Consider the following 14,313-nt stretch of genomic DNA (forward strand, 5'->3'; position numbering starts at 1 on the left):
CAAGAGCGTGGCATGGTTTTCTTGAGCATTCCTTCCTTTGACAATTTACTCCCAGCTGCAGTGGGTTCCTAGTTATGGCCTGGCCAGACACAATCTGGTGCCTGTGAAGCAAATATGCCCTACCACAGCTGTGACCCACACCATGGAAAGAAGAAGACTTTCTCCACTGCAGTGAGTCCCTGTGCTGCAAGGAGCCCAGTCACAGCTCTTCACTGCTAGTGGGACACCTCAGGTTAATGGTGCCAGCTCCTTGTTTTTAGCAGCCTGGTGTTGTCTAACATTCCTTCTCGAGGAAAACCTTCTATAATCAAAGTACACGTGTAGCCTTTGGTTGGATGGGAGAGCTTATGTGCCAGAAAGTTGCTTTAATGAAAAATAGCATTCATCATTCTTTGCAAACATAAGAAGTTAGCAAGAACTAGACCTACTAAATGCTTGTTGTGTATTAGCAATGAACTTCTCACACTCCCAGCCAAAGTTCAGTGGCAAGTAATTTTTCTCCTGAGACTGACAATACTGCAGAGATTAGAAGTTAAAATAAGGGCATCAAGAAATTAACCTTGGATTTTAAGTATCCTGCCTCTAACACAAGAGATTGCTTTCATTTAAAATAAGCAGAAAAATTTTGTTAGACATACTGAGACACATTTTTCTATGCCTGCTAATCCCTACAAACACAGTGCATATTTACCACTTGGAGATCTTCACCACATTGACACCATTTCTATCACATAGCAAGCCTTATTTCTGGATTTGAGTTCTCATTCAGTCCACATGAGAGAGAGCAAAAATGCATCCACATGTTTGTGCATTGGTATGCAACGGTGGAAAAAGAGGTTGACAAGGAATGGTAGAGTTCTGAAGCCTTGAAAACAGACTGTTTCATCAAATGATGAAACACATCCCCAGCTGAGCCCCATGGAAAGGGAAAGCACATATTCAGAACTTGTTGGTAGATTTTTGTTTTAAAAATAAAACATACTGCTCTTCACTTAAAATTTGGCAACAGCACTTTTCCCATAGCAAACACAAGCCACAAAGCCAAGCTCAGAACTGAAATACATCTTTCTTTTTACAGAAGATCTGGGCCTTCCCAAAAAACCCACAAACACCTCAGATTTAGCACTCAGCTGAGACAAGAAAACATGTTGAGTAGAACTGCAAAGTCTTAGCTCCCTATTAGCACATTTTCTATGATTCCTCAAAGAAATAACTTTTTCATATTTAAAACAAAAGTAGATTAACACAAACAATATGGCATCAACAAAAAAACCAATCAAACTACTCTTCCATCACTTTTCACTGCTAAGCATTTTCCCTTCCTGCTCTGTATGAATGAGATCAAGAGACAATGCACCAGCCCCCCTGTAATGGAAGGGCCAAATGATTCCCACTACAGGAAAAATAATAGGGATTTAATAGAACATTGACACTTTGAAATAAAAAGCTGTTTCATTATTCTTAGATGAAAATGCATTTAAAAAGCACACCGAGGCTACTACTCCTCAAGTCAGTCACATCACACCAAAAGCTTCTCCTCAGATCCTCCCAGAGTACAAGCAGATGTACAGACCTTGAATCCCACCTAGGAAGGGGAAACAGTCTGCACGTAACACTTGTGTAATCTCACTCAGAGCCCACAGACACAGAGTATTCATTGTCATATAACACAGTCAAACACATGCTCCTGTCTCCATACTCCTCTGCAAAAGTCCGTACACTAGAGACGCTGGCAGGGAAAAAGGGACCTGAAACACCAAGGGCTGAACGCTGACAGCCAGGTTCTTCCACTAAGACCTAAAGAAACCTCTTCACTGGAACATATTAAATTCTTACTCTTGACACATATATGTAGTTTGTGATCCTGAAAAGTAGAATGCAGCATTCAGGTTTGCTTTTCTCTAGAGTTCACCTTCTGGACTTAGGGAAACAGATAATTGGTCAACTCCTGTGTGGGGACAACCAGCTCTCCTACTCAACAAGCACTTTTGTTTTACTGAAAGTAGTGCAACCGCTCTTCCTCACCATCTGTGTCTCAAACACGTTTCAGATAACCAAACCCAGAAAACTGGTCATGATACCAAAACTGAAAAAACTTATTCAAACAACTTTGATTAATACCTCTCACAATCCTTTTGCAGGCTTCATAAGACATTTTGAAAATGAACATGCCGAGAAACACCTACCTCAGTCAGCCTTTATGGGGACTTTATCCAAAGGGCCAAGACTGAAGCAGAGACAATTGCAGTTGTGAGGCGTTAGAGCATCTCTGATGGGCAGCCCAGGGAGCAGAGACAGCCAGCACTGCTGTGGAAGAGAACAGAGCACTGTGAGACAGCCCTGGGTAAAGCACTGCCCCAGCACACAGCTCTGGGGATGATGAGGAGACCAGGAGCAACAGCAACCTGGGCATTCTTTGAAGGCTTTATTTCTATTCCATGAACTTAGCTAAATAAAAACACAGTCATCATTAAGTTTTTTCTTTTTCCTTTTTTTTTTTTTTTTAATTAAGAGGTAAAAAGGGACCTTGCGTGCCCAGCTTACCCAACCAAACCCCATGCCTTCAGAGAAAGCAGATTATAGCCAAATGCTTTATGCACATTTTAAGGGGAGTAGGGTGTAAACCAAATATTTTCTTTTAAATGGCTACTCTTGTCTCCTGATCAACAGCTGAGACCAGAAAAGAGAATGCCAGAACATTATAACAAAGCTTTCTCTTACACAATTTCTGAACATATCAAAGCACCAGGTATGGGAAATCTAATGCTAGCCAGCTTTCCATTAAGTTCCTGAGAGTTTTGCAAGACAAGGAGGTACAACTCAAAGGATTTCCAAGGAGCCAGACATACTTATTTCCCACTTAATTTCACCCAGCAAAATTTGAAGGAATAATGCAGGAAAACTCTGAAGAAGTAATAGGAAGCAAGACCTCAAAACTCACTTCCTGCAAATAAAACAATGATAAATAGACAAATACCACTAGCACAGGAAAAAAACAAACCTCTTCTGAGTACCCTCAGGTCAAAATTCAGAGAGTTGAAACCCACAGCCCCTGGAAAGGGCCTCCTTTTTCTCTGCCTCACTTAAATTGGCTACTGGCCCTGATTGCTGAGGGCTCCATCTGTGCTGGCCAGCTGTGGGGGGGTGGGAAAGGGATGGAGGGGAATGGGGGTGGGCACCAGCTCTGCCACAGGTGCAAGGGCTTCCTGCCTGGCTGTGCCTGCTGCAGCACAGACCCAAGAGTGCTACAGAAAAAAAAAAATCACAGACATCAGTGCCACCAACAGGAATCCTCACTGGCTGCTGGAAGGCGGAGGATAGTTCAGTTCACATCTAGGAGATACAACTCTCATTTTAATGTTCACAGGAACTGAAAGATCAACACAGTTAAATCTTCTGCAGCTGTAGAAATTTCAGTCAGGGATATACACGAGTAAACTTCACCAGACAGAAGCTTGAATAGCACACATTGAAACCGACAATTAAAATTTCTTTCCAGCATTCCCTGCTAAAATTTCTGAATGTCTAGGGTGATTTGAGAATACAAAGCAATTACACGCAGCAACTAATACCTTACCCAGCTACTAAGGTGTAGTTACTTCTTTTGATACTTGGCTACTGCAAGTTTTTTGCATCTCTTTAATTAAACTGAAGCAAAAGTGTCTGAGATAAATAAAGAAAACCACTCACACCATCATGTTCCAGGATTTGAAGGAATGAAACCAGGTTTATTAAGTTGGGAAGTTAAGAGTAACGCACTGATTGAGGGTAGCAAAGGCAAAACCACACACAAATAGCAGCTGACTGAGTCCCTGGTGCTCAATGAAAGACACCCCAAATGGCACATATTGAATAACAGATTTTAAATTGGCTAGTAATAGTCAGGAATAAGTGCATTGTGTTATTTTGGATTGTGCAACTCAAAGTCATAGTAGTTTAAAAAAAGAGGCTAACAGAGGATTTGGAAGTAGGAAGAAAATAAAGAGAAAACATCATTATATGATCCTCTTCTCGTTTTAAAGGCCACAACAGAAATAAAAAAAAAAATTCAGGAATGATGAACTGAAAGACATTATTTCCCTGTGAAAGGTGACTGTGCACTGGGCCTCCATCTTCTGGAAAAGATATCATTAGGGACAGATTTTGTTAGTACCCCACAATATAATAAACGACACAAATAAGGGAAGAAATATTAACTGCTTCCACAACTCTCCTAGAAGAAAGGAATTTTGGATACAAACATCTGAGGTAATATAATTAAAACAAAAATTCACACAGTAGACTGAAATAGTCATGGGGTATTCTAGCTGTCAAAAGAATAAACGAGATCAAAACCAAATACAAAACCACATTTAAAAAAAACCCAAAACAAACTCTGCAAGGGTTATTAACCACGAAGCTGTGACCCTGCTCAGGAAGTGCTGTAGCGCTGTTTTGTGCTCACAAAGCACAGAAGCCGCCAGCAGCAAGAGACGACGCCAACAGGTTGACTGCCTGTGGTTCATATCTTTTCCCTCACTAAATCGCTGTAGGAAAGAGGATATCTGAGTAGGTGCTAGTCTGATTGCTGTCCCGGCCCAAGGATTACTTTTTGTGTGACATTAGGAGCTGCAATATGCGAATGTAGACGCACTTCAGCCCTGTAGGTAAGGAAATACGTGGCACCCAGCAGGCACCTGACAGCTGCTGGGGAAGACTCAAACAGACATGCCCTGGGAAATACCCTTCAGTTTCATTCATGCTCTGGAAGAAGACCTTGCAACTCACCTATGCTCACGCTTGGTTGGGCTAATTGGCAGGAAACTAATTGAAACATCATCATAATTTGTAGTCTCCAACAGAATATTGCACTACTGTGGCAATGTTGTTGTTGTTGTTGCTTGGGTTATTTTTTTTTAAATTCCTTGCATATAGTTTTTTTTTAAAAAGCTGTTCCTAATTAGCTGTGTTTAAAGTTATTTTAAATGCATCTCTGCACTGCATTCCCGTTTGCCGGGCCGCGCCGCCCGCTCTTGCTCTCCTAGTGGCAAGGACAGGGTTTAGCCCTCGATTAGCCTTACCATACGGTTTTCTGGGGTCACAAAAGAATTTACTGCGCCAAGGAACATTTCTAGGAGGTGTTTAAGCACCTCTTAGCATCCAAAAGGTCCAGTAAGTGGAGCTCATAACAATGAGGTTATAGGCTCTGGCTGAGCCACGCACCACGTCAGGATGGGAGGCAGCCAAGCTGTGTTGGGCTCCCGCAGTGGCTCCAGCCATGGTGCGCTCAGCCCTTCTGGCCAGCGCTGAGCCGCAGCCGAGGACACCCTGAATTAGCAAGGAGGTTGGTTAGCCTGCACCCATGTTTCCCCAGCTGCTGATTTTGTCACGCCTTTTACTCCAAGGGTGCAGCTTCACACCCGGGAACTGCAGGAAAAGCAGATGTGCGTGTCTGGATTGAGGAAACCTTTATCTTTTTTTGCCATAAATATCTCTGCCCATCTCTCTGTGTGTGGAGGAAACCTCAGTCTGAGACAGACAGAAATATTCAGATGAAAGAAAATACATCAGGACGGTTTTGTGAAACAAATATAGCCAAGAGAACAAACTTTTTCTCCCCTGATTTCCTTCCTACACTGAATCCTGTGCACCTCTTTGCAAGAATTTAGCACAACAGGAGAAGCGATAGGGTCTCGAATAAAGCTTTACCATCCCAGCAAAGGGGAAGTTCAGCCTGAGGTATGTGTGATTTGCTCTCTCAAGGACTGTACATGTGAAGTAAATCTTAGATTTTTTTTTTTTTTTTTTTTTTTTTCCTAAGGATTGAATGCACTTCATAAACATGATCTTCCCTTCAACACCTTACAGTAAATCTGGCTGATGTCAAACAGCTTTCTAAAGATGATAAGGACGGGAAATTTATCACCTGGGTTCTTTTTGTAAAGAGTGACAATACAGCAGGTAATGATGGGCATATAAACCTCACCTTCACCACTGGGATCATATTCTGGTTTCCTTAAGACTTAAAAATGGTGCTTTTTTCTTAGCGCAGATCCTGTCTAGTCTCCAGCATGTAACCAATCCCTTTCAGGAATATCTAAGAAAGAAAGAAAAAGGAAAAAGAAATCTGCTACTAATTCACTCCAAGGCTGTGTCCTGTTACCCAGAACATGCAAGCAAAGAAACAAACAAAAAAACCAAACTAATTTCTTAAAAAACCCAGCTGGGTAAAGTCTGTTCAGTGACTGGAATGAGACATGTTTAGATTATAAACTCGGTAAACTTCATCAGAGGCTCCTTCACCTATAGATTTAGCTTAGATTGTGCCTAAAATCCCTGGAACTGTAGATTTGAAGTCAGTCTATGCCTCCTATCTCCCCACTTTCCCTTGCCTCTCCCAACTCCTGCACACTGCCTGTATTTTACAGTTGTTGCTCATTTTGAGTCCAAAGTTGTATTCCATGCTTTGCACCACCCCTGATTTTTCAAAAACATATTTGGAATTACATTAACATGCTGTCCCCTCCAAATATCCTTAACTGTGTTGCCACACACATGTCCCCAGCCCTTGCCCCACACCACCTGCAGCACAGGCAAACACCCTGGTGCTCTCCACTGCCAGTCATACTCCTGAGAAACTTCTTTGCTCTGCAGAAGGATGCAGGTAAGTGACCACAGCCCTCTCCCTGCCCTCACAGGGAGCAAATCAAGGTCTATGTATTCCAGTCACAATTGAGATTTATGGTCTTTCTCATACAGTCCCAGTCACTGGCTTAGCAGAGAACCAAAAAAGTCCCAGATGAGGCAGACAGCACTGCTTTCTAAGGGGTGTGAGCTGAGTCCCTCATCGCTCCCTTAGTCCCCAGGTGTGGCCGGTTGCAGCTGGGTTACAGCAAAATAGTCCTGGCCTTTTCTTCTTTCCAAAGCTCCTTCTGTCAATCCTCAGTGCAAGAGCTCTAGGAGGATTTCCCATCAGGGATGAATCTGATTTTCCTGCCCCATGAGTGGCGTGGTTGGAGCCTCTTTGCTTGTTTTGGTGGAGCCACTGCGCGGCTCCTCGGGGCGGAGCACACACTGCTGGGGGAGCGCTTTGCTCCCCTCAGCCTCGGGGAAAACCAGTGACAGTGCAACGGTCCTGCAGCACAGCAACACCCATCCCAACCAGAGAATGCTGGGTATGAAAATGATCTCCCTGGTTTCTCCTTTCAGCACATTTTTTTGCCTAGCGAGAAGGAGGCTGAGATGGAAGGAGCAGACGGGTCTGCAGGATCGGTGCTGGCAAACGTGGAAAATCTTACAGCTTCTGGCTCCAGCCCCAGCTTGTCCCCACTTTCCACGAATGCCTAATTGAGACTGTCTGGCTTTTTCCGCAGAGGTGGGAGCCAGTTTCCAGGCAGGGCATATGGGTGTATTCTGTAAGCCTTTGCCTTGTAAAGTTTTAGCACCCAAAAAAGTCTCCTGTCTCCAGGATGATTCAGTTGGCTGGTGAGGGAGTGGCTGCCAGGCAGGGGTGAGGGTTGCTGCTGTTGCCAGGAAATGCAGAGGGTAAAAGAAGGGAAAGAGCAGCTCTCTTGTAAAGAAATGATGCCATGGAAATCACCTCGTTTTGTATGGGGCATGGACCCCATTCAGGGTACTACGATAAAGTCCCTGCAGGACAGAGGAGACAGCTACAGCTGCAGCAGAGGTGCATTGGGCAGAGTGTGAGGGTGGAGCCCTTGTGGCTGTTCATCCCTTGATGACACCTGTGGTGCTTCTGGTGTGATCCGTGAGCAGGGCACTCTCTGCTGTCCCATGCCCCAGCCTAGCACGTGCCAGAGGCCGCCTGCAGCAGTCCCGGGACTCACCCAGCCCTGCACCTTCACCTCAGCCTCAGGACCACAGCAGCTCTTGCGGCCGGGGCAAGACAGGGTGGGTTCAGAGGGGTGAGTCCCAAAAGAAGAGGCGTATCTGATTATCACCAGGCATGGCAGCAGCCCCCAGAGCAGAACTAGCCCGAGCTGCTGTTCCCATATGCAGAGCAGCAGAGAGCCAAGCAACGCCACGGCTCAGCATGCAGAGCAGGATGGGGCTGTCTGTGCCACGAGCTTTGCCCCTCACTGCTGTCCTGTAGGTGCCTGAGTCAGTATTAACTCACGCTCAGCCTAGACAGGGAGCAATCGGATAGTGCCCAGCTAGGAAGCTGTCTGGACTCCCCAGCATGCCGTGTTCACACTATTCCTTTCTCAGTGGGACAGACCCTGCACCTGCCAAACATAACGTGGATGATGGAGTGGCCTGGACTATCATGGATGTTGGGGGTTTATATTAATCACGTGGAAATCGTTTTGGACAGTTAAGCATACAGATGAAAGGCCAAGTGGCTGCACATGTTCTGTGGGGCACGACCTAAAAGCAGTCCCAGTCATTGAAATGATGTAGTGTGAAAGCTGGATTAAACAGGTCAAGTAAATTTGGAGCAGCTAAAATAAACTGAACTCTCTTCCAAAACATATGTTGTGCTTGCCATATAATATTGCTGTACTGTGGTAGCATGTCCCACACATGCCAGAATTGTGATACGCTTGTTCCAGGGTCACAGTGCCAGAGGCAGAAAGCGAGGATGGTTACTTTGGAAAAAAGCCGGTCACAAAGTAGTTCTGTGAAAGTCATAAGCTCTCCTGAATGAGCTGCCTGATAAGGCTTTGCACATCTTCCTTGCAGCCTACCTGCCCAAATAGCCTGAGCCCAAGGAAGGAATTCAGTCTCACACTGAGCAATCAAACATGAATGAACGTTCTGGCCTTTTGGTTCCCTCTATAAACATTTTCCAGCCAGTGGTAAGCTGTTTTGAAAGCCCCCAGCAGCTTGGCTGAGACATTTTACAACATCTGGGAACAATTCCTGAATGGCTTCCCTGCATACACCTGTACTGAACTTCATTTGTAGTTGGTTTGCTGTGGAAAGCCAGCCTGCACTGCCTACCCAGGAGGAGGGCTGGGAGGGCATCACCAGTGGCCAGGATGGCAAACTCCTCCTAGCAGGGTTGGCAGGGCCCTTCAGGGGTGGCTGACAGTATGAACTGCTCGCTATTCCCCTGTGCTGACCTTGCTTTGAACGCTCACCAGTAACGCACAGAGGGTAAAACACTTTATTGGAGTGATGTGGCCACGTAGGAAAAATAAATAAAACAGTCCTCAGCCACTCAGGGGCAGATTAACAAAGCTGGGCATTAATCATTCTGGGAACACAGAGAACCCAAAATGAGTTACAAAAGGGCTTGGATCAGCTGCACCCTTTTTCCATCACATGGTTCTCCACATCAACCCTTGCCCAGGTCAGTGCTGCTCAGTCTTCCACACTGCTCTTATTTTATTTTTTTTCCCAGCCATTTAATTGCCATATGCTTTGTATTATCTTTGTTTTCACTTTGTCTTGGTCATCCCAATCTTTTGCTACACCAGATAATCAAGAGTTGACAACAGTAAGCCATTAGATAGTAAAACACAGCACTGGAAAGATAGGAAATGTTAAGGGTTGACTCCTCAAATTCTTCCTTCTTTGAAACCCTGTAAAGGTTTTTATCCATCTTGAACTCATCACTGGAAAAGTGTTTTTAGTCTGTATGTGTGGTTCTCATAATGTTTTTTTGAATGGCTGTATTTTGGTTTTGTTACTAATTGCCAAAGCCCTGCCTGGTCTGTGGGGCCCTGATGAAGAGTGCACGTGGTGTGAAGTTCCCAGAGCTAGAGAAGGTGGGAAGGGCATGCTGCCCCAGAGACAGCTGGACAACCCACTCCTTTCTCTTATTTCTCCATGAGAATTTCCAAATGTACCAAAGTTCACGACTTTGCAAGTCTAATATTCTATAATAATATTCTATAAATGAAACCTATAAATCCATGGAAACTTTATGAAGGAAAACTACTCAGAGAAGGTAAAAAAGCTGACTAGGAACTTGGGGATTCCCAGCTAGCCATGGGTGACCTAAGTGCTGGCCACACTGACTGGCTGGTTGTGTGCAAAACTCCTGGGTAGCCAAGATGCCTGCTTGGAGGCAGAGAGAAGGGAAAAGAAAAAGTCAAAAGATGAAGAAGTTCTGAACCCCAAATATGTGTGAATGTTGCTGGAGTTCAGAAATAGACCCTGAAAACAGGAGAAGAAATTGATGTTGATATTCAAATCTTTGTGTTCAGTGTTTTATTTTCTATATCTCTCTTTTTCTATATCTATTTTCTGTCAAATCTTGACCTGAAGGCTTAATAAGGAACCATTTGCTTTGGTTCTGTGCCAGCCCCAGTAACCTGACAGAATAATATAGAGAGAAGCACAACCTGCAGGCAGCCTGGTGCCCACAGGAGCATTTGGGCAGTGCATGGGAAGATGCCCTTACCCTCTGTAGAATCCCAGGCCAGGTTTTTTGTCAGCCTTTAGAGAAATGCTCCTTGGCTCTTTGGGCACAGACCTCCTAGCCATAAGGAAGGGTGACAGTAAAGCACAACAGATAAAATCCAAAGCCTTTGGGGTCTGTCATACATTTATGTGGTGATTAGAAAATAAGTGGGGGGCTGGCTGCAGCATAACAACCCTCTTCCCTTCTAAAATTACACATGTATTTGAAATTGTTCCTTAAAACATAATGAGATGGTCATCTTCAATGCAACTGAGACCTCAGCATATTAAGCTTGCTGGCCATCAACAGTTTTATCGAGATGAAGAACAGATACAGCCCCCATTTTTGTCCTGCAGACCAGTCCTACACTGGGAAGGAAGTTGTACAATTTCACTGGTTTCAGGTGGTCCCAGCCAGGTGACTGCTCCTTGGGGGTGCTGTCATGCACCCAGGATGAGATGGAAAGGACACAGCAAATGTTGACAATTCCTGAGAAACTCTATCTGCTGCCTCCAAAGCCAGCCCAGGGATTCACCTACTGGCTGAGGCAAAACTCACTGTCATGCACTCAGCACAATCCTCACAAGTCCCCGGGACTGTGTCAGCAGCTTGTTCTGGTGCTGGAGGGCTGCAGTGTTCCCTGGCCAGCTGCATTTCCAGCCCTTCCATCCCCCCTTGGTATCCTGGGACAACTTGCACCACCAACTGCAGCCATTATTCCCTGCTACACTGGCAGTGAGCCTCTTGGGGGGATTTGTGTGTTCACTGAGGCTTATTTTATGTGCGTCCAGAAGGATCTTTGGTAAAATCAAATGTCTGCACTATGTCAGTGCTGCGTGGTTATTTCTGAAGGCTGTCTCTGTGCTGTCTGTCATATTTCTCCCGAAGACTTTTGCCAGATGGCTATACATGGCTGTGGTGTTACTGGGAGATAAATGAAGATCTCATGCAGAAGCCCCTTTAAAAAATTCACGCATTTAGTTTGCCAGAAAAACTGTGATTTTCAAGCTGAACCAAAGTTTTAAAGATAAATCTGGACTTTTCTCAACGTATTAGAGCTTAGAGTTCTTTTTTCTGAAAAAACAAACAGGGACTGGTGGTTGAGTACTGACAGACTGCCTGGCTTACAGCAGGATAACATCCATCATTTTGGTAGGGCTGACAGGACCTGAGGGGTGACACTGCAGCGTGAGGTCCAGCCAAGGCTGAGCACGCCAGCTTCTCCATCCCATCAGCTCTCTGCTGGCCAAGGAAAGAGGGCCAGCAGGGAACTCAGGGCACAGGTTCAAGCTCATACAGGGAAACCTGCAGAGCAGACTGCAGAGCACCGGGATTTACCTCTAATGGCTGCCTTGTATCTGGTCACCTTCACGGTGAGGGTGGCTGGAAGCACAGCAGCCCTGGCAGCAGGCGAGCGCTTCCCCAGCACCCTTGCAGCGGGCTGCTGGCTCCCTGCAGCACAGGACCCCATGCAGCAAGGGGCCAGGACCCCAGGGTGGTCCCTCTCTGCTGGCACTGAGGTGACACAGGCAAGGGGGGGCTCTGCTCTGGGCACGTGGCCAAGGCAAAATCCTCCCCCATTCTGCTTTTGCTTGGCTCTTCCTTTGGTAGATGATTTCCACTCCCGATGGGCCTTATGGTATGAAGAAGGAGTGCTCTGTGGCTGAGAACCTACAGCTCTGACAAAGGCCAGATTGCCACCACAGTTATTTCCTCTTGTATGTAAAAAGGGAAACTGCGGTATCACACACACCTCTGGGCAGAAATAGATGACAAATACCAGCTTCATGGCAAAAAATGCTGCTAATGGCATCTGGACACGTCTTTGACATGTTAAACCACTAATTTCATATACTACCCTCTGATGTGAAACATTTTTAGCTGGAGGAATTGGGGTGTTTTGGGAAGATTTGCCTTCATAAATAACCCCCTGGCTTAGATGCTGACTTCAGTTTTACAGCTGTCACCCAACTCCCTGAGCTCAAGGACAAGATCAAACCACGGCCCTGCTCACTGGTCGGCTACTTGGGCAACACAAACACACACAAATTAACATCTCTGGACATTTCCAGGAGCAATGGAAACTAATAATTCTTTTGGACAGGATGGATTTCCTGCTGAATTTAATAACAACAGTTGGAGACAACTGTCTGGATACTTGCTGCTTTGAGATAAAAAGCCAGTTAAAAAACTGTAGTGCTTTTCCTTGCAGAAAATTGGTGTGTGACAGCCAGACGTGTAGTTTCTTATTTCTAGTCATCAGTGTGTATATTTATAGAACCCCCACCAGAAAAATGCTTAAGATGAAGGAATAAAGCTCAAGACAGCCCACTATCAGCAAGCTTGCTTTTTACGAGGTTTTCAAAGCTATACCAAGGTTCAGGGCCCTGGGTAAGGGCTTTCACAAGGTCTGTGTTTGGCACTCATTTCCCTTTGAATTCAGATGAAGCTGGGACACTAATTCCCTTCAGGACCTTTCAAACTGCCAGTTTTTGTCTGCAGTGATATAATAAAAACACAAGTGGAGAAAAAGCAAGACACACAGAGAGAGAGGGAGAAACTCTTCCAAGAACACACTGAAAACAAGAGTAGAAAGAAATGATAAGGAGTGCTGTGAAGCCAAGATTCACATCAGGAAAGGGGGGTTTAAATGCAGTCAGAGGCCAAAATGGAGCATTAAAGCATCTACTGTGACAGCTCATATGCTACAAGCCTGTATATTTCAGCCAGTGACTCTTATATTATATAGTGTAATAACTCTTCCAGCACATCTTCAAAGAGAGGCACTTATTCTCATTTCCTATATTAATTTGCACACCTCAGATTCCAGGTGTGTCTTCTTGTGCTTTCATACAGTTAATTAAGTACCCGGTAATTTTTTCCCACATTCCACCTATATGATGTCACTCTCAGCTCCTTCTTGCCCTCCCATTTTATTTTCCTTGAAGTTAAAGAGTCTTTTTAAGTAATTTTCTTTACTCCAAACAATTTCTGCTGCTCTTTTCTGTCACTTGCCTAATTTTTCAACAACTTTTAAAAGCAGTCCCTGAACCACAAAGAGCATATTTTTGTTTGTCTCCTGTTTAAACTTCCCCTCTTTCTGCTTCCTATTCCTGGGAATTGCAGTGACCCTTTTGCCACAGCACCATAATGGAAGCTTGTGCCGGGTTTTGACTCCACAGCCCTTAATTCCTTCAGATGAGCAGATTTTAAGATGTTATGCTCACTCTATGCATGCTGCCCCCACACTTGCCGAAGCACAGCTTTGCAGCTGGCTGTATAAAAAACATCCAGTCATACTTGTCCCAGATCTTCCTGCCCTCCTCATTACCTGTTTATCATCACTCTGTCCATATGTTTTATCAGCAGTGATTTTATGTTGGTATTGATGAAAAGAACTGATTGGGAATTGGTTAAGATGTCGTAATCCTTGTAAAATGCCTCTGACTACACAACGCCTGTAGGTCCCGGCAGTCCCGGGGCAGGGATGCATCAGCCAGGACCTCAGCATTGCCCAGGCCTTGAGGGGCCCAGGGTGGAGGTCATTTCCCTGGGACACAGCTATATTTTGGGTGGGTGTGAGGGGCAGACAAGCCCATCTAGTCCTGGATGTGTGACAAGTATGAGTTCATTAGGAGAGACTGCAGTTACAGCCCAGCCTTCCCTCTCCGCTGAGACAGAGTCCAGCAGCACGATGTGCTCTGAGACAAATGGACTGGCTTCCCCTAGGAAAGCTTCTAAAGACTAATGGTGTTTCAGGGAAAGCATAGCTTGAAGGAATTAAACTTGATTCCAATCTGACCACAATCCAAAGTGAAAATTAATTCCATTTTAAACACTAGATTTCTTTTTATTTCTTTTTAGTTACTGAAGCAGACTCTGAGTTGGATTGTCATCTCCTTATTGGGCCCTCACCCACTAGAATCAGAGTGCTTTTACAGCTCTTTTTTATATGACAAGGA

General features: G+C 44.9%; 1 long non-coding RNA gene across 2 annotated transcripts in view; it reads right to left on the reverse strand.

Annotated features, from left to right (window-relative positions):
- LOC120755544 (uncharacterized) overlaps positions 1 to 3,100 on the reverse strand; it is a 90,295-nt gene extending 87,195 nt beyond the window's left edge. The window contains exons 1-3 of one of the 2 annotated variants that reach the window (XR_005701814.1): positions 3,002 to 3,100; positions 2,187 to 2,307; positions 2 to 1,585 (exon numbers count right to left, since the gene is read on the reverse strand). This is a non-coding gene — a long non-coding RNA (uncharacterized LOC120755544). Of the gene's footprint in view, position 1; positions 1,586 to 2,186; positions 2,308 to 3,001 lie in introns of those variants that run through there. The other variant, XR_005701815.2, reaches the window with a different exon arrangement.
- Between the last annotated feature and the right edge of the window lie 11,213 nt (positions 3,101 to 14,313).

This window comes from Hirundo rustica, chromosome 8, assembly GCF_015227805.2.
Source record: "Hirundo rustica isolate bHirRus1 chromosome 8, bHirRus1.pri.v3, whole genome shotgun sequence".
NCBI lineage: Eukaryota > Metazoa > Chordata > Aves > Passeriformes > Hirundinidae > Hirundo > Hirundo rustica.